This window comes from Trichomycterus rosablanca, chromosome 2 (genome assembly GCF_030014385.1).
Source record: "Trichomycterus rosablanca isolate fTriRos1 chromosome 2, fTriRos1.hap1, whole genome shotgun sequence".
Lineage (NCBI taxonomy): Eukaryota > Metazoa > Chordata > Actinopteri > Siluriformes > Trichomycteridae > Trichomycterus > Trichomycterus rosablanca.
Window position 1 is genome coordinate 8,769,398 of NC_085989.1, and position 20,821 is coordinate 8,790,218.

Genomic DNA, 20,821 nt, shown 5'->3' on the forward strand with positions numbered 1-20,821 from the left:
CACAAAATATTGACACTTCAGGAACTTTCACTAAGGGGTGTACTCACTTTTGTTGCCGGTGGTTTAGACATTAATGGCTGTATATTGAGTTATTTTGAGGGAAGAATAAATTGACACTGTTATATAAGCTGCACACAGACTTCTTTTCATTGTGTCAAAGTGTCATTTTGTCAGTGTTGTCCCATGAAAAGATATACTTAAATATCTGCAGAAATGTGAGGGGTGTACTCACTTTTGTGATACACTGTATGCTGCCAATAAGTTGGTGTTTATTATGATTAAAGTCTGTGGTCATTTCAGAAGACAGTGCCAGCTCTATAATACAGTAGAGTGGCTGTGTAGACACAGGATGAGTGTGCTTGCCTGGCCTGCCTGCAGCCCAGATCTGTCTCCTGTTGGAAATGTAGGGCATTATGAAGAGGAGAATCGGACAACAGTGACCACGGAACTGTTTAGTAGCTGACGTCGTGTATCAAGCAAGAATGGGCAAAAATTCTACTTGCACAACTGCAACAATTAGTGTCATCAGTTTGTGTCATCAATGATTAAAAAGTGTAACTAACAAAAAGTGGATGTAATACAGTAATAACCTTACCTTCGTCCCAACCTTTTTTGAGTGTGTTACAGTCTTTTCTTAGTTAAATAAAGGTTCAAGAGAATTAACAAATCAAAATGTTAAATATCTTTATTATATTCACAGATACATCAGTCATAACACTATAAGAATGTGCATTTACCACACATAATATATTTTAACAGAACTGACTTTCTGAATATATAGAGTTCATGACTTGTTCACACCTTTTAGTAATTCCTGTCATGCACACACAGCTATAATCTATATATCCTGACACAAGATACCATCCCCCACAGATTCTCATCCATATCAAACATTTCATTCACACACCAGTGCATATACACTCACTCAGCCTTACCCGTTCTCTTCTATCTGACAGATGGGACATACCACTGCCAAGTATCATTCTCCCAAGAGTGGCCAACACATCTAATATGAGAGAGAAAAAGAGAGAGCGAGAGAATAATATGGTAATGCTAAAACCCACATCATTTAGAAAGACAGACAGTAAGATATGAGGTAAAAGGTATTGTGAGTTAACAATGACTACGTACACTGATCAGCCATAACATTAAAACCACCTCACTGTCTATTTTATCAGCTCCATTTACCATATAGAAGCACTTTGTAGTTCTATAATTACTGACTGTAGTCCATCTGTTTCTCTGCATGCTTTGTTAGCCCCCTTTCATGCTGTTCTTTAATGGTCAGGACCACTACAGGTACGGGACCACTACAGAGTAGGTATCATTTGGGTGGTGGATCATTCTCAGCACTGCACTGACACTGACATGGTGGTGGTGTGTTAGTGTGTGTTGTGCTGGTATGAGTGGATAAGATACAGCACCTCACTGTCACTGCTGGACTGAGAATAGTCCACCAACCAAAAATATCCAGCCAACAGCGCCCTGTGGGCAGCGTCCTGCGACCACTCATGAAGGTCTAGAAGATGACCAACTCAAACAGCAGCAAAAGATGAGCGATCGTCTCTGATTTTACATCTACAAGGTGGACCAACTAGGTAGGAGTGTCTAATAGAGTGGACAGTGAGTGGACACAGTAATTAAAAACTCCAGCAGCGCTGCTGTGTCTGATCCACTCATACCAGCACAACACACACTAACACACCACCACCATGTCAGTGTCACTGCAGTGCTGAGAACGATCCACCACCTAAATAATACCTGCTCTGTGGTGGTCCTGACCATTGAAGAACAGGGTGAAAGCAGGCTAAAAAGGTATGTCGAGAAACAGATGGACTACAGTCAGTAATTGTAGAAATGGATAGTGAGTGTAGAAACAAGGAGTTGGTCATAATGTTATGCCTGATCAGTGTCAATACTAAAACACACAAAGCATCTAATCTCCCGTGAATTCCAATTGTATTACCTGTTAAAATCGTATTAAGCTTCTTGACCTTTTTCACATGTAGGAAATATAGCGTCTTCAAATACTAGTCTTGTGAAGACATGCTTGATCTTTAAACAAGATAAGAGAGAAAGAAAGAAACCTGTCAGGGATTTTTCTAAGCTTCTCACAGGTTAATAGAACCAATAATGCTATAAAAAACAAAGCTGTTGAGACTAGAACAAAAAGCTGTTAAAATAAAAGGAATTATTATCATTACCCTGGCAACATAACTCCAAAAAAACAGTTTGGTTCCATTTGGCACCAACATTTTTTGAGGTGTACAGGTATATCTTTTAAGTAGAGTACATATTGTGCACATAAAGTACAAGAAGAGAAGGGTGGGAGTTACTTGATGACAGATTTTTGGGAAGGTGGGAGGCTGTAAAACGGATGTGAAAAGGACAGTTCTCTTTCTGACAGTGGGAACATTAGCTGCGTCTGTTTAAGACAGTGAAAAGGTAAAACTGGCACCAATGACCCACCTATTGTACCTATATTCACTTTCAAAGCTGTCCACATACCAAACCAATTCATAGTTAAAACAAAAGATTTACAATAGAGGACACCCAAATAATTGTAATAGAAGACCACTAACAAACATTGCTCTTCAGAAAACAGTTGGCTGAACTGACACAAACCTCAGAGTGCAAATTATACAGTGATAATTGGGGAGGCCAACTTTATATATATGTATATACAGTATAGTATTACATTGGACATTACATTGTCCATTTTATCAGCTCCACTTACCATATAGGAGCACTTTGTAGTTCTACAATTACTGACTGTAGTTCACCTGTTTCTCTACATACTTTTTTTAGCCTGCTTTCACCCTGTTCTTCAATGGTCAGGACCCCCACAGGACCACCACAGGGCAGGTATTATTTGGGTGGTGGATCATTCTCAGCAATACAGTGACACTGACATGGTGGTGGTGTGTTAGTGTGTGTTGTGCTGGTATGAGTGGATCAGACACAGCAGCGCTGCTGGAGTTTTTAAACACCTCACTGTCACTGCTGGACTGAGAATAGTCCACCAACCAAAAATATCCAGCCAACAACACCCCATGGCAGCGTCCTGTGACCACTGATGAAGGTCTAGAAGATGACCAACTCAAACAGCACCAATAGATGAGCGATCGTCTCTGACTTTACATCTACAAGGTGGACAAACTAGGTAGGAGTGTCTAATAGAGTGGACAGTGAGTGGACACAGTATTTAAAAACTCCAGCAGCGCTACTGTGTCTGATCCACTCATACCAGCACAACACACACTAACACACCACCACCATGTCAGTGTCACTGCAGTGCTGAGAATGACCCACCACCTAAATAATACCTGCGCTGTAGTGGTCCTGGGAGAGTCCTGACTATTGACGAACAGGTTGAAAGGGGGCTAACAAAGCTTGCAGAGAAACAGATGGACTACAGTCAGTAATTGTAGAACTACAAAGTGCTTCTATATGGTAAGTGGAGCTGATAAAATGGACAGTGAGTAAAAACAAGGAGGTGGTTTTAATGTCATAACCAGTTTAGCTAATGAACAACACCCCAAACTGTTCTTTTTACCTCTTTTGGAGGGGGGAAGCAAGATATTAATTAGGAGGGTTAGATCCCCCAATCCAAAACAAAGCATACTGCTTACTTAATATTAGAGTGTATCCTTGTGTTGTACTCATGGTTACCAGAAGGCACTGGATCCACTACAACCCAGATCAGCTTGAACAAGCTATTGAAACTAAATGAATGAAGCAGAAATGAAATGTAACTAATAACTGGGACTTTGGGCACTGCAGAAAGAAAAATTGCAGCAGATCTAGGTCGCATGCATCAATACATAATTAGATTAAATTCTGTCATTAAATATTCATGTTTAGAAGTTTCTGAATACAAAATTATGAGTAAGTAAATGGAAATATTGAGGTATTTTATATTAAATGAGATGTGTTACAATTGTATGGTGATATACACAGATCAGCCATAACATTAAAACCACCTCCTTGTTTCTACACTTACTGTCAATTTGATCAGCTCCACTTACCATATAGAAGCACTTTGTAGTTCAACAATTACTGACTGTAGCCCATCTGTTTCTCTGCATGCTTTGTTAGCCCTCTTTCATGCTGTTCTTCAATGGTCAGGACTCTCACAGGACCACTACAGAGCAGGTATTATTTGGGTGGTGGGTCATTCTCAGCACTGCAGTTATACTGGCATGGTGGTGGTGTGTTAGTGCGTGTTGTGCTGGTATGAGTGGATAAGACACAGCAATCCTGATGGAGTTTTTAAACACCTCACTGTCGGACTGAGAATAGTCCCCCAACCAAAAATATCCAGCCAACAGTGCCCTGTGACCACTGATGAAGGTCTAGAAGGTGACCCAACTCAAACAGCAGCAATAAGGTCTACAAGGTGGACCGACTAGGTAGGAGTGTCTGAGTGGACAGTAAGTGGACACGGTATTAATAAAAACTCCAGCGGCGCTGCTGTGTCTGATCCACTCATGCCAGCACAACACACACTAACACACCACCACCATGTCATTGTAACTGCAGGGCTCAGAAAGATCCACCACCTAAATAATATCTACTCTGTGGTGGTCCTGACCATTGAAGAACAGGGTGAAAACAGGCTAAAAAGATATGTAGAGAAACAGATGGACTACAAGGAGGTGGTTTAAATGTAATGCCTGATTGGTGTATGTGGAATTACATTAATTGTCTGTATTTGTTTTAAGCCTCTCAATGTACTGATTAGTCTTTAATCTAGAATCTCGATTCTAAAATGTAGGTTTAAGATCATGGTGGGTCCAGCGCCACAGGATAAAGCAGTTAGTGAAGATGGATAAATATATAAAAACATTAAAACAGCATTATAACTGATAATACAGATAAAAATCAATCCAGGTTTAATACTGATGTTCTGCCTGGAATTAGGGGAAATGAACAGATTTAGCAACGTGCCAGAGTCTCATGCTGTGCTACCCGGTTTGAAATGTAAATTAATGAACCATCATGATTTGGATTAATTGAACCACCGTGCCTGATTATGTGACCTACAATCAGTGTCTGCATTTCAAAGCTGTTTTTTTCTGTGAATATTTTTCTGTGTATATAAAGCTGCACTAGTTTCTTAACATTAAAAAACCCTTATTTTAATTAATGACATTTGAATTGGGCTGAAAGAACATTTACTTGCTTCTAATCTACAGTAGAAGCTTTGGAATAATTAATATTAATAAGTAGATGCCCCCCTTTTGCAGCTATAATGTCTGGATTTTTAAGTGTGCTTGTGGGAATATGTGTCCTTTTAGTTAAAATGCATTTGTGAGACAAGAGACTGAGGTTAAACAGGACGGCTTGGTCTGCAGTCGACAATATGCAAGGCTAAGGGCAGGGGTCTATGCAGATTACTACAATTCCAGTGAACAGAAGTATACAGAATCATAACTGTCTCAGGGCTGCAGGAAAACTGTGTACCCAGACACCAAGGGGCAATTACACTGCTTCTTTCTAAATTAATAAAGAAGCATGATATTTATTCTCAAATGTGGCTTTTTTGGAAGTAAGAACAGGGACAGTGATGCCCTAGCACCTCTTACAGAGGAAACACCTATAGCTACAGCTTCATATACAGTATTTGTCCAGAACTATGTAGACACCCCTCTTAATAAGATCCTAATTAGATGCTTGTAGCCACATCTTATACATACAGAGCATTTAACAGACCCTTTTATCCAAAGCAACTTTGGGACAGTGGTAGCCCAGTGGGTAGAGCTTTGGGCTATCAAACGAAAGGTTGAGAGTTCGAATTCAGGTTCTGCCATACAGCCACAGTTGGGCCCTTAAGCAAGGCCCTTAACCCTCTCTGCTCCAGGAGTGCTGTACTGTGGCTGACCCTGTGCTCTGACCCCAACTATATGTGAAAAAAGAATTTCGTTGTACTGTACAAGTGTATATGTATAATGACAAATAAAGGCTTTCTTTCTTTCTTACAGAGGTTATTCCATAGAAGTTAGCACTGCCATTTGGCTGGGCTGGGCAGCTATATGAACAACGTTTGGCCGTAATTGCATCAGAGTAGAGAAATAATGCTGATCAGGATGTGGCTCTCCGTGCACAAGGCTGATCCGCATATGAACTCGCCTTGTGCAGTTGAAAAGATGCAGTCGGCTACTGCGCACGTGTCGGAGGGGGCCGTGTGTCAGTTTGCTCTTCTCAATTGGGGCGGGGGTCAGCTCCAGTAGAGAGGAAGCATAACGCAATTGGGTAAAAATTGGACCCGAGTTTCTGAATCCATTGCAGGTCTGATGGTGGCCACTGGATGACATGTCAGGATGGAGTTGCAGTAGTCTAGCTTGGAAGTGACAAGAGATGGCTCAATGACTTCTATTAAGAGAAAAGCCGGCCAGATATACCGGGATGCAAGCTGAAACTGGTGCCTATTTCTAAGGATATAAAATCAGTTATAGAAAATGAAATACAGTGGAACCTCGATTTAACGGACCTCTATTTAACGAATTTCGGATTTAACGGACAAAATCTGGAAAGCCAATAGGGGCGGCACGGTGGCTCACAGCAAGAAGGTCCTGGGTTTGATCCCCAGGTGGGGCGTCCTGGTCCTTTCTGTGTGGAGTTTGCATGCTCTCCCAGTGTCCGCGTGGGTTTTCTCCGGGTGCTCCGGTTTCCTCCCACAGTCCAAAAACATGCAAGTGAGGTAAATTGGAGACACTAAATTGTCCATGACTGTGTTCGGTATAACCTTGTGAACTGATGAATCTTGTGTAATGAGTAACTACCGTTCCTGTCATGAATGTATGCAAAGTGTAAAGCATGACGTTAAAATCCTAATAAACAAAGAAACATGAGTGATAGGCTTTATTTTGTCAGGAGGCTTGCTTTGTTCTCGCCTTTCTCTTGGTGTTTTATGCTCAATTTTTTGCTTAGTTATGCACCAGCACCGTTCCAGTAGCCACCAGCAGTGCTTCAGCCTCAGAATAATAGATACTCTGAGACCCCACTATATGATCATGGAAAATCTCCTCCACCACACAGGGTAAATGAAATTTCTCCCCAGTAGTACATTACACTGGTTCTAATATTTACATTACATATTTACATATCTATTCACATTGTTTATTTTACTGTTTATTATATGTGCATGTTTAGCACTTTGGTGCACCTTAGTGCTGTGTTGTTGTGTATTTTTTGTGTAGGGCAAGCCATAGCCTAGTGGTTACGCTAGTGGCTAGTAATCGAAAGGTCGCTGGTTCAAGCCTCACCACTGCCAGGTTGCTGCTGTTGGGCCCTTAAGCAAGGCCCTTAACCTTCAATTGCTCAGATTGTATACTGTAACTGTACTGTAAGTCGCTTTGGATAAAGGCATCTGCTAAATGCTGAAAATGTAAATGTATTTTCGCACCACCTGGAAAAAAAAATTGCTGTTTCGGGACAACCTCAATTTACGGAGCAGTGCACCCCCCTTTTAGTCCATTAAATTGAGGTTCCACTGTACTTCCAACATTGTGGCAACAGTTTGGGAAAGTCTCTTTCCTAATTGAGCATGACTGTGGCTTGGTGTAAAGAAAAGATTGGTGTCATTCCAGTTAGCAGTAATGTGCACGACACCCTGACCTCAACTTGTGTAGTAGTGAACACCTATTTGCATCTGCTAATTAGAAAGGGTGTTGACATATTTGTGGCCATATAGTGTATATACTGTAGGTGTGTCAGAATGATGTGCATCTTTCTGCTCCATCAAGTGCTGCACTCAGCAAACATACTTTTTTGTTTAATGTTTTATCAAAACACTGACATTTGGGATACATCCATAGGGAAAAAGAGATGTTAAAAAAACATGAATGAAGGAGCTGGAGGGTGTGTGTGTAACATTTATGCAAAGCAGCCTTGAGCCAACCATTGAGACAAAGTAATTACCAATGGTTAATTAGAAATGATGTCAGTGAACCATGGCAGTCACAAGAGAACATTTATAGGTTGTGCAATTCAGTTACTCTTGTCTGTCTAATCAGTCTTTGGAGGACGTCTACACTACAAAGCTAAAAGCATGACACCAATTGCAAACAGGTAAAGAAAATCATGCAACAAGTCATTAATTAATTAATTATTCATTCATCTTTAGTGACCACACTATCCAAGGTCGCCGTGGGTCTGAGAGTATGGTTATCCATAAACGTACTTGGAAACACTGGGCGCAAGGTGGAAAAATAACTAAGGTGCACCATTACAAACTTACAAACTGCCCCCTCCGACACGTGGGCAGCATGCCGTATGCATCTTATTACCTACACTTTGACGAGTGCAGTGCAGCTCAGCGTTGTGTACAGAGAGACACACCCTGAGAGCACTCTTTTCTCATCTCTGTACAGACGCCATCAATCAGCCAACAGGCAGAGCTGAGATTCGATACGATGTATTCGAGATCCCAGCTCTGGTTCCAGCGTGTGTTTTTACCGCTGCGCCACCTGAGCGGCTCACCATTACAAACTTCTGGCGCAGTACAGTACTGAATAGTATGTATAGTTAGATGGAATTTTTACAGCTTATGCAGGATTTTTTGTATTTAATTCCCACAAAAACTGGACTGCATTCCATACTTGGCACACTTTTTATGTCTGATGCCTTTCCGGGCACAACCCTCTTATTTTTATTCAGGCATGGGACCAGCACTGAGAGTGCACCTCCTAGACATACGCTCTGCAACATTGTGTCAATTAAATTTTTTATCCAGGCATGTGAATACACTGTCATGTCATCATGATCGCAATGTTTTACCACTGCTTAGTCCTGATTAGGGTCGCAATGGGTCTGACTTCCACAGAATGCAATAACACACCCCAGACAGAACGCTAATCCATTGAATGGCTTCGACCAAGACATGGCCATTCGGTCCATAGCACCACTGTGGATTTGAACCTTGGCACCCGGCGTTAGTAGCCTAGTGTAATTTACTACCAGCCACCAGACTGCCCCACTGTCATGTCATGTAATCAATTACAAATACACATGCCCCCATTCACCCTATAACAACACTCAGCTGCCCATTTTCTTTTACAAAAAGACTGTAAGGCATACAAATGATGTTCAAGCGTCGAATGTCCACAAACTTTTGACAAAACAATGAGGCTGTCCCTGCACAATCCAGTATGTCACTGCAATCATGTGTGTGAGAAGGTGAAAGAGAGAGAGCGTGAGGAAGAGAATCTGCTGCACAGTGCATTAAAAGAGCAATCAGGCTCTAAACCTCCCTGAGCTCCAGCTGCCACCCACACAGGCACTCTCAATCACGTGCATGAGCATATGCCCACTCCATCATTCAGGCACCAATCCATTTTCCTACTGACTGCTCACAAAAATGCACTGCTAAAATCATCACATTTATTCACACTAAGTAAACACTTTATCCTAACGAGGGTCACGGTTGGTCCAGAGCCTAGCCGGTAACAATGGGCGCGAGACAGATATACATCCAGGACAGGGCACTGGAACCAATTCATTGCAGTCAATCACACATATACAGTCTCTCACACTGGTGGTCAATTTTGAGCAGCCAGTTCAATTCTGCATTTTTTTCCAATGTGGTCATGTCCAATTCCTTATCGCAACTCCCTTGCCTCTTGCACCACCCCCACAGCCCTGTAGGCTGAGGAGAACACAAGCTAGCATCCACCCCCAACACCAACACATGTGCTGTCTCAATTTCTTAAAATATGAACTATATAAATCCTCCACCACTCGTGCTGGCACCTTGACCAGTCCAGACACAATAGAAAAACAAACCCAGACACAGCCAATAGTGTCAACTGGACACCAAGCTAGGTCATTGGCACTACTGAGATTCAAATTCAAATGCTGAAATTCAATTCAAGTTTGCCTATCTATTTTATCTAGAGGAAATCCACATTAACATGAAAAGAACATACCCAATTCCAAGACTGTGGTGCCGTCACCATACTCATTCATTTTCTGTAATTGGGTCAAGCTCAGGGTAACTGTGGGTTCTGATCTTATCCGGAAACACAGTGCGTAAGGTGTGATTACACCCTAGACAGGGCATCACATGGACCAATTTGAAGCAGGCAGTCCACCTTGAAACACTCCTGGACCTGGGGCTAACCTACCAAGCTCTGTTTCCTTATGATTCCCAAAAACATTCAGAAGGTGGAGTGGCTTTTAAAACTGCCCTGTGATTGTGTTTCCCATAACCCTCATGTTCTATTTGGGGAACTAGAGACCTGAGACCGCAGAGCCTATTTAACAGCTCACAAAATATCTATAGCTCTTTTCAATCAGCTTGATACTTCATGACTGTTCCTAATTTTATGGAAACTGCAAATAAACAATATTTTTATATTTACCCCCTAATTTCTACACAAATTTTGGTGTCTCAGAGACCCCACAACTAGAATACTGACTTTATTTTACCCGCACAACACTGGGGCCAATGGGACCCCCAAAGAATAAGGCAGTAAAGTCAGTGTCAACAGATTACAAGAGTTAATAAACTGGTGCCCTGTCAAATGTATAATCCTGTCCTGCAGCCAGAGTTTCTGGGAGTCAGACCTGGTGTGATCACGGAATAGAATGAATAGTTAATTTTTTAGGCTTTTATCCCCCTTCAATTAATTTCAGTGGTCTGACTAAACAGAACATGCAACCTTGTATTTGTCCACCTACTAAGCTTTTAAATCTCTAAATTTTACACACACACACAAACACACAGTCGATCGTGGACAGTCCTCTCGAGAGTTGGCTACAGGGTTAGCAGACAGACGTAGCCTCATTACCCAGCATAGCCTCATTACCCTCATTCAAGCTGCCTCACTCTTTCCAACACACACAAAGTATATGGGCGCCTGACCACGAGCTTGTTGGACATTCTATGCCAGAACCAGTGAGGGTTTCATCCCGCGACCATATGCTGCACACTGACCAAAACAATGATCTATGGGTAAGTAAAACCTCACTGCTTAAAAAAGGATCTTTACCACAAGTTACCAAGACAAACCACAATCATTCTGGGAAAATGTTCAATGGACAGATGAACTGGCCAGCAATGAGCAACAGATGAACTGGCCAGCAATGAGTCCTGATTTCAATCCAATCCAATCTGCTACCGGGAAAAGGAACCAGGCAAACATTCAAATGCTTGAGGGAACTGTAGTGGAAGAAACTACCAGCATACAGGTTCAAGAAGCACACAGATGGCTACGAATATCATTTGGAGGCCGTCAATGCTGCCAAAGGTTGTGCAACCCATTACTAGTTGGTTACCAGTTCCTCAGAACCCATTTTGATTTGTGGCACCCACTCTACCTGCCTAAGTTAGTGTACAGTGTACAGTGAGTAAATGATTGAGTTACAAGCCAACAGCAACTTTTTACTGTGCCCACACATACACACACACACACATACACATTGAGTACTCATTTGGCTCTTAACCTCATCTACCTCTGCAGGGGTACACAGGCCCTGTCTGATACAGTTCTGGTTTCCATAGCAACAACCAATGGAGAAAAGAGAACAGTCTCTTAAAAGGCCTGCCAGCAAAACAGCAAAATACCAGAAGAGAAGGAAGCCAGTCTGAGCTGTAACAGCAAAGGACAATGAAAAAGAGAAATGAAGAGAGAGGATGGGTGAGAAAGAGAGGATTATGGGATGAAAAAATTAGATGGCGGTCAGGTGTCAAAAAGCAAACGAAATTATTATGTATAGTATTTTTAGATATTGTTCAGCAACTACTGACATATATGTAAATTGTGATAGTTCATCACTATTCATATATTTTCTGTAGCCACATCATCCAAATCAGTCACAGTGTTTAGCACCACCCAGAAGCACTTGCTGCACATCCACCCACTCACCCATTTGCAACCAGAGGTGGTCCTCAGTAGCCAATTTAACATCCACCTGTTTTTAAGAGGTGTAAGAAAACATATAATGCAGCAATCAGGTTGGTTCCCGAAAGCTCATATATACCAAACATTAAAACCACCTCCTTGTTTCTACACACACTGTCCATTTTATCAGCTCCACTTACCATATAGAAGCACTTTGTAGTTCTACAATTACTGACTGTAGTCCATCTGTTTCTCTGCATGCATTGTTAGCCCCCTTTCATGCTGTTCTTCAATGGTCAGGACTCTCACAGGACCACCACAGAGCAGGTATTATTTAGGTGGTGGATCATTCTCAGCACTGCAGTGAGACATGGTGGTGGTGTGTTAGTGTGTGTTGCGCTGATATGAGTGGATTAGACACAGCAATCCTGATGGAGTTTTTAAACACCTCACTGTCACTGCTGGACTGAGAATAGTCCACTAACCAAAAATATCCAGCCAACAGCGCCCTACGGGTAGCGTCCTGTGACCACTGATGAAGGTCTAGAAAATTACCAACTCAAACAGCAGCAATAGATGAGCGATCATCTCTGGCTTTACATCTACAAAGTGGACCAACTAGGTATGAGTGTCTAATAAAGTAGACAGTGAGTGGACACGGTATTTAAAAACTCCTGCAGCGCTGCTGTGTCTGATCCACTCATATCAGCACAACACACACTAACACACCACCATGTCAGTGTCACTGCAGTACTGAGAATGATCCACCACCTAAATAATACCTGCTCTGTGGTGGTCCTGTGAGAGTCCTGACCATTGAAGAACAGGGTGAAAGCAGGTTAAAAAGGTATGTAGAGAAACAGATGGACTACAGTCAGTAATTGTAGAACTACAATACGGTATACTACTATATGGTAAGTGGAGCTGATAAAATGGACAGTGTGTGTAGAAAAAAGGAGGTGGTTTTAATGTTATGGTTGATCAGTGTACATTTTTAACAATACTGTTTTTCTAATCTAACATACATTTTAGATCTGACTGTAAACAAAGACAATGGGAGGAGGGTGTTCAAAAAATGTGATGCAGTTCAATTCAAATGAACTCAAATGTCTTACTTGCACAGGTTCCACAATGAATTGGCATCCTCTCCGGGGTGTGTTGATGAATTGCACCCAGTGCTGCCGGAGAAACCGGACCAACCGCGACCCTGACCAGGACGAAATGGTGGTAACAACATGAAAATGAAATGAAATAACACACACCATTAAAAGCATACAATATTTGTTAAACACATTTGATTATATATACCAAAATAAAAAATTAAATGTACAACTTAACATTTGGAATTTTTATCCAGTTTTTTTTCCCTTTCTTAAAGCTCGGTGCAGCTCCTGTGTACTGTGTGTGCAGAAGGTGCTGAAGAACTTTATGTGTGCACAGTTACTGTTATGATGATTTGGTGTAATTAAGTCAGATGTAGAAAAGTGTGTTAGAATTAATCACAGTTTAACAAATACATTTAATAATACATGGTTTGTGCCAGTGGCATAACTAGGAGCTCATGGGTCCCAGTGCCAAAAAAAATTGGGCCCCCTCAACAAATTTCATATTTATAAAAGCAATGTGCAGCAATCGGGGGTTGAGTTCATGTCAATTACCCCCCCCCCCCCCCTTCCATGGGCCCCAGTGCACCTGCCACCCCTGCCACAAACTCTATATATTCAGTATTAAGCAAACTTCCATGCATTTATACCTATTTGACAATCAGTTTACTATTTTACTATAGTAGTATTTGAAAGCTGCCCCATTAGGTGGAGGAAAACAAGGGAAAAGGGTTTTACCCATACGCAAATGTAATACATGTACATATATACAATTTTCATATATAACATATATGCCCATATTTGTGCAAACTATATATGAAACCTAAAAGAAATTGGAACAATTTCATTTATTGACATATATGTGTGGCCCATAGAAATATGTATGCTCATTTATGTGTAATACATCTCGACATACTGTATGTCAAAAATGTTTATTTCTATACTATATATTATGTAAAACCAAGATTTGCACCCGGGAGCTTACAATCTCAGCACTGGTGTGCTAGCGCGTTATCTCGCCGCACCACCTGATCATACTAAATACAATCTTTTAATTCTATAAAGTCAACTTCTTTTAAACTCAAAATAAGGTTTTGGTGCTTGTGTTGCAGCATGAATATCAATATTGCTCTGGAGAAAAATCGAGCAAATTTTTTGAGGAGCTTGTTGAGTTTAGTTTACAAGACAAATTATACATTAAATGAAATAAAAACATTTAGAAGCATTAAATGTGTTTTATTGGGTGCATTTTTACCAACAGCATTGTTGCAAGGTCAAGGTCAAAACAAATACATGAATGCCTAGAAATAAGAAAAATCATATGTTGGCATACAGGCTTTTTATATATGTTATATTAATAAAATTGCATATACTGTATATATAACATATATATGCTAACATATATGGATACAACATATAATACCATATAAAATTTATTCTATAGATATATTTAATATATGTACATGCACACATTTTATTATGGGTATTTCATATATGTTATAAACTTATATCTAGCCAGAGGATACATGTATGCTATAATAATATATCACCTTATATGTATCATACGTGAAAAAAACGTTATTGATATAGGGGCATATATGTCATATATTACATTTCCAGGTGGGTAAGTACAAATTCAGTTGTACTTCAGTGGTTTTAGAAATTAACAGCACCACTATATGACCCACTGACGGTAACACAGAGTGTTTTCATAATTTATGTCTGCTGCAAATTCAGGTTCTAAGATTTAGATTTTCTTATTCACTAAGTAACAGGTGTACAAGGAATTTCACTTGGTGCAAGTGTCAACATATTGTAGATCTTATTAAATAAAATAGAAAAATTAAATACCATATATACAGTACGTAAACATAGAATAGAAACATACAATATACTGTACACTATCAAACTTGAATTAACAATGTCAGAGCGTGTAAGTTTACCTGCTATGAAGAAAATTATGCCATATTATACCATTTTATACATAATATAAAACATGGAGCAATTAAGCTCTATTAATTAGTAAGAAGTGGTTTTACTCACCATGCACTTGCCAAACCTGCTTCTTTTGTCAGCTGTATGCACAGGAAGTAGTTAGAAAGTCCTTCCTGTGCTTAATAAAGAGCATTCTTACATTGATTTATTTTGTATTATTATTAATTATTGGCAGATTATATGGAATTCCAGGTTCCTTGCAAGTGCTACTGCTACATTTTTACTTCTTTGCTTCAGTTTCAGACAGCTCTTGCCAAACAGTGGAACAATGACCCAGCTGTATAATCCTAATTATCTTCCTTGTGTGTGTGTGGTTTACACTTTTCTCTTAGCCGTTAGCATATGGCACTATAGTTCAGGAAACGCTGCCAGTATGAATTGAAGGATGTTTTTTCTACCACTAGCAAACATTTTCTGTACACGATATTTCAACCCACAGAGGTTGTTAAGTTTGGGTCCAGCTGTCCTCAAACAGAGTGTGCTTGTTTTAAGCAATGCTGTATTAAGGACAGGCATCGTGCCAGCACTACCAATTGGCTTTGCTATTGTCCTAAGCTTTAGTCTTTCTATAGATTCTAGAAGCCTCTTGTCTTTGTGTAACAGCTTTATTTACTTATACTGCTCAACCAATAACAGTCGGTAGTTGCAGGGTTCGGATTCCTCTCATCGTGTGCCATACACATTAAGAATAAACAGTTAATTTATTCTAAATTTAATTAATACATTTATTAATTCATTTTTAAAAAGGCTGAGCTTATTGTGCGCCTCCTCCAACACGTGCGTAGTCGCATAGTCTCTTCACCTGCCTGCAGTTGAGTCCCATTGGTTCATCCAATGCTAGCGCAGGCGCTTTGCCCAGACAGCTGAGGCCACTATTGTACTGCAGCCAATTGTGCCTGTGAGTGGGCACCCAGTTTGTCAATAGTACAGCTAAGTTCTGTACTCAAATCTCTGTGTTGGTGGTGGGCTAATACATTAAACCCTTGTGCCACCCAAGCGCCCTTTTGTTGACCTGTTAACCTAAAAAGTTCTGACAGTGTGGTCAACACTTAATTCTGATCAGGGTCACAGTGGGTCTATTGTATATCCTGCAAACAGGGGGCATAAGGCAAATAGATCCTGGACGGAGAGCAAATCCCTCACAGGGCATCACACACTAATTCACAGCTAGGGGCATTTAGAGTAGTTAATCCCATTATGCCCAGTTCAGGGTGTATTCCTGTCTTGCAGAATAGGCTTCTGATCCAACATGTCTGATCATTCTTTTTGAATAGGTCAAACAAATGTATTTTGCTCTGATTTACCTTAACAGAGAGATACTTTGAAAGAATCATCATCATCTGACCACAGCACACCTTCCCACTGTCTGTTGGTCCATCTGGGATGAGTAAGGGCCCAGTAAACTCACCAGTGGTTCTGAATAGAGTTGATGTATGGCTTTAGAAATATGACCTAATTTACCTCAAATGATACTTTGAAAGAATCAGTTCGAGTCATGATTCACCAAAGGGAACCAAATGTCAAAAAATCTCCATTTCATAATAATACACAAGATGAAACAAGAAAACATGGACTCACCTGACCTCAGCACAAAGACCACTGTCTGTTGGTCCATCTCAGATGAGCTCGGGCCCAGTGAACTCAGCAGTGATTTTGCATAGAATTGAACTATGGCTTTATAAATGTTATTCAATTTACCTCAAATGGCGTTGAGAAAGAATCAGTTCAAGTGAGTCATGATTCACCTCACGACTCACCTCAGTGAACTCAGCAGTGGTTCTACATAGAATTGATTTATGGCTTCATAAATGTTATACAATTTACCTCAAATGACGTTGAGAAAGAATCAGTTCAATTGAGTCTTGATTCACCTCATGACTTACCTCAGTAAACTCAGCAGTGGTTCTGCATAGAATTGATTTATGGCTTTATAAATATTATCTTATTTACCTTAAATTATACTTTGATAGAATCAACTCACCTAAGTGAGTCATGATTCACCTAAGTGAGCCAAATGGCAAAAACAAAATCTGCATTTCATAAATATATAATAATACACGAGATGAAACAGGATTTCGTATCAGTGAATAAAGATAATCATTTATTGGTGTGTCAGGAAAAGTGAAACTACATTTCCCAGCATCTCTAAAGGTACAAACAGTGGACATTATTGGTTATATTAAGTTCAATAGTGGTATGCTGTCGGTATTTGTAGTTCATAACAGTCACAACCAGGGAGTTGTTAATATTCTACATGTAAAGAGGCAAATATAATGAATACAATACCCGCAATAACATTTGGTAGGTTACTGTCACTGGAAAGAGAGGATAGGCTACCAACGCCTGTGCGACCTCTTCGACGTGTACACAAGATTACATAGAAAAATAGCACTGTCAAAATTTTGATTGAAGCTTCTACAAACAGTTCCGGTGTAACAAAAAGCGTACCCCTGTGACGTATGGCTGCTGGCAGCAAAATCAGCACCAAGCAGCACCAATGCTGGCAGAAGGGGTAGATCAAATTCTTTCAAGAAATCATGGTTTGTATTAGCTTATACTGTATAAACTCACACATACTCAAACAAGGACAATATACTACAGCCCCCACAATGCACCTCGGTGCAGGGACGGTATGGATGGTGCCAACAGTGAACAGTCTAGTGAAAATACAAGTTTTTCAAGGTGTAGGTACAACTACAAGTGTTAGCATTGAACTTAAACATCATTGCAGGAAAACACTGAAAGGAAATCGAAGAAAAGTCATCATAATAGTTTCAACAATGATCATACAAGCAATATTAATAAAGAGGGAAGAGGGAAAAGTACACAGGGAAAAGAAAAGTACAGCGAATGTAAATCAAGAGAGACTGAATTCAAAGCCGCAGTGATAAACCTTCAGGGGTTTGAAGACCTCTCTGGAACACATATATTATTGCATGCAGATTGCAGATTGAAAAAGGACATTTTGGAACATCACCTTGCAGCACAAATCTATATTACAAATGATTCCGATAGCCGCCGTCGCAGGTCAGTAAACATTCAAGTTTGTGCTGTCAGATTTGTAGTGATACACTGATCAGCCATAACATTAAAACCACCTCCTTGTTTCTACACTCACTGTCCATTTCATCAGCTCCACTTACCATATAGGAGCACTTTGTAGTACTACAATTACTGACTGTAGTCCATCTGTTTCTCTGCATGCTTTGTTAACCCCCTTTCATGCTGTTCTTTAATGGTCAGGCCTCTCCCAGGACCACTACAGAGCAGGTATTATTTAGGTGGTGGATCATTCTCAGCACTGCAGTGACACTTGTTGTGCTGTGTGCTGGTGTGAGTGGATAAGACACAGCAATGCTGATGGAGTTTTAAAACACCTCAGTGTCACTGCTGGACTGAGAATAGTCCACCAACCAAAAATATCCAACAAACAGCGCCCTGTGGTTAGCGTCCTCTGACCACTGATGAAGATCTAGAAGATGACCAACTCAAACAGCAGCAATAGATGAGTGATCATCTCTGACTTTACATCTACAAGGTGGACCAACTAGGTAGGAGTGTCTTATAGAATGGACAGTGAGTGGACACGGTATTTAAAAACTCTAGCAGCGCTGCTGTGTCTGATCCACTCATACCAGCACAACACACACTAACACACCACCACCATGTCAGTGTCACTGCAGTGCTGAGAATGATCCACCACCCAAATAATATCTACTTTGTGGTGGTCCTGACCATTGAAGAACAGGGTGAAAGCAGGCTAAAAAGGTATGTAGAGAAACAGATGGACTACAGTCAGTAATTGTAGAACTACAAAGTGCTTCTATATGGTAAGTGGAGCTGATAAAATAAACAGTGTGTGTAGAAACAAGGAGGTGGTTTTAATGTTATGGATGATCGGTGTATACGTTGGTGTAAAAAAAATCAGCCTTAACAGGGGATGATTTGAAGCAGAACAAGGCCAAGGTTTTGTTACTGCTTTACTCATCAGGTCTGTAAATAAAATGTATTTAAATAGACGTGTGCCAAATAAGAATCAATCACAGTTTGTCATTTTAAAAACTTAATTTTCAGAAAAGCTGGAATAGTAAGTAAAATGCAAGACAAATAAGAATCTGTAATTTGTTTACACTCTCAAATCTTTTGTACGTTTGGACCTTTAAATTAAATTACATTTGTTATATTTACAAAATATGGGTAGCACTGTCGCCTCACAGCAAGAAGGTCCTGGGTTCGATCCCCAGGTGGGGCGGTCCGGGTCCTTTCTGTGTGGAGTTTGCATGTTTGCCCCGGGAGCTCCGGTTTCCTCCCACAGTCCAAAACATGCAGTCAGGTTAATTGGAGACACTGAATTGCCCTATAGGTGAATGTGTGTATGTGTGTCTGCCCTGCGATGGACTGGCGCCCCGTCCAGGGTGTTAGTGTGTGCCTTGCGCCCATTGAAAAGCTGGGATAGCTCCAGCACCCCCCTGCAACCCTAATTGGATAAGCGATTAAGAAAGTGAGTGAGTGATATTTGCAAAATACTATTATGTTTATTAGCCAAAACATTAGAACTTTATCTGTCTAGTTTTGTTAGTAAAGGTTCAACAGTATTAATAAAGCACAGATTCTTGTTTTATTACACTTTACAAAATGTCCCAACTTTTCCGGAAATGTGGTTTATACAAGAGATCTTCAAAAAGTTTCAGCCCTTTTATATTTTCAGTGGAAACGGTGAGGGTGGGAGGAGTAGTAATTGGTCGTGTCTGAGAGACTGATTGAGCTTATAGTCCGGATTTAGCGCCATCTGATTTCCACTCTTTTGGACGCTCAAAGAAGCATTTTTTAATGCATTTTCTCCCCATTTAGCGCACTCAATTTGTCTTCCGCTGCTGAGGGATACCCGATTGCATCCGAGGAGAGCACGTCACTGCCCACGCCCCTTTCCGACACAAGTACAGCCCTCCTCTTCTCGCCCCAGGATTCTGCACATGGGGCTCCTGCCAATAAGGGGTCTTTACACAGCGTATGAAGATCCCACCCACACATAGTCCGGTCGTCCCCGCCCTAGCAGATACGGTGGCCAATTAGTATCTGCTGCAGGCACTACCAATTATGCCCGCCGGATGGCGCCCAGCCGACCAAAGAGTTCAGAATCTCTGCGCTGGTGTGCTAGCGGAATATCCCGCTGCACCACCTGGGCGCCCCTTAAAGAAGCTTTAAGAGAAAGAAGATTTTCATGTGATGATGATGTGAAAGCAGCGGAAACTTTTTAAAGAACCCTCGTATATCATGGGAGAGGTTTATGACACTGTAGCGTCATATTGGTATAAATGGTGTATGAGGCATAATAATCGATGTATTGTAAAATATTTGTGTTATAAGATGGTAGAAAAAAATGATCTATTTTTTATCGTTCTTAGTTTGAAAAGTTGAAATGTTTAGTAAAGTGCAAGAAAAATAAGAATCTGTAATTTGTTTATATTCTTGAACCTTTTTTTAACCCTAGACAAAAGGTCTGGCTGAAATAACCATAGACTTTTTGGGACATGGCATGGCCTTGTATCCATGGTGCCTTGACACGTCATACCATGACAGATGATGGCTTTTGCACTTTTCACTGTTAACAGTCTGGATGGTTATTTTTGTCTTTGGCATGGAGAACCTTACAGCTTAAACGTGGACTGACCAAAGCACACAGCACAAAGACCTCTGTCCCTCTTTTGGTCTGAGATGAGTTCGAGCCCAGTGAACTCAGCAGTGCTTCTGCATAGGATTGACGTATGGCTTTCTCTTTGTGTCACATTTAACAGTGGTTTCTGGCCTTGACCTGAACAGACTGAGATTTCTATAGATTCCCTGAATCTTTCCACAATATTATGCATGGTAGATGGT

At 40.7% G+C, this 20,821-nt stretch overlaps 1 long non-coding RNA gene across 1 annotated transcript; it reads right to left on the reverse strand.

The window, feature by feature from the left end:
* Nucleotides 1-834: 834 nt before the first annotated feature.
* On the reverse strand, nucleotides 835-13,040 carry LOC134329599 (uncharacterized). The gene is made up of 3 exons (XR_010014893.1): nucleotides 12,962-13,040; nucleotides 1,967-2,055; nucleotides 835-1,006 (listed from the first exon to the last, which is right to left on the reverse strand). It is a non-coding gene; the product is annotated as an uncharacterized LOC134329599 (long non-coding RNA).
* Nucleotides 13,041-20,821: the final 7,781 nt, after the last annotated feature.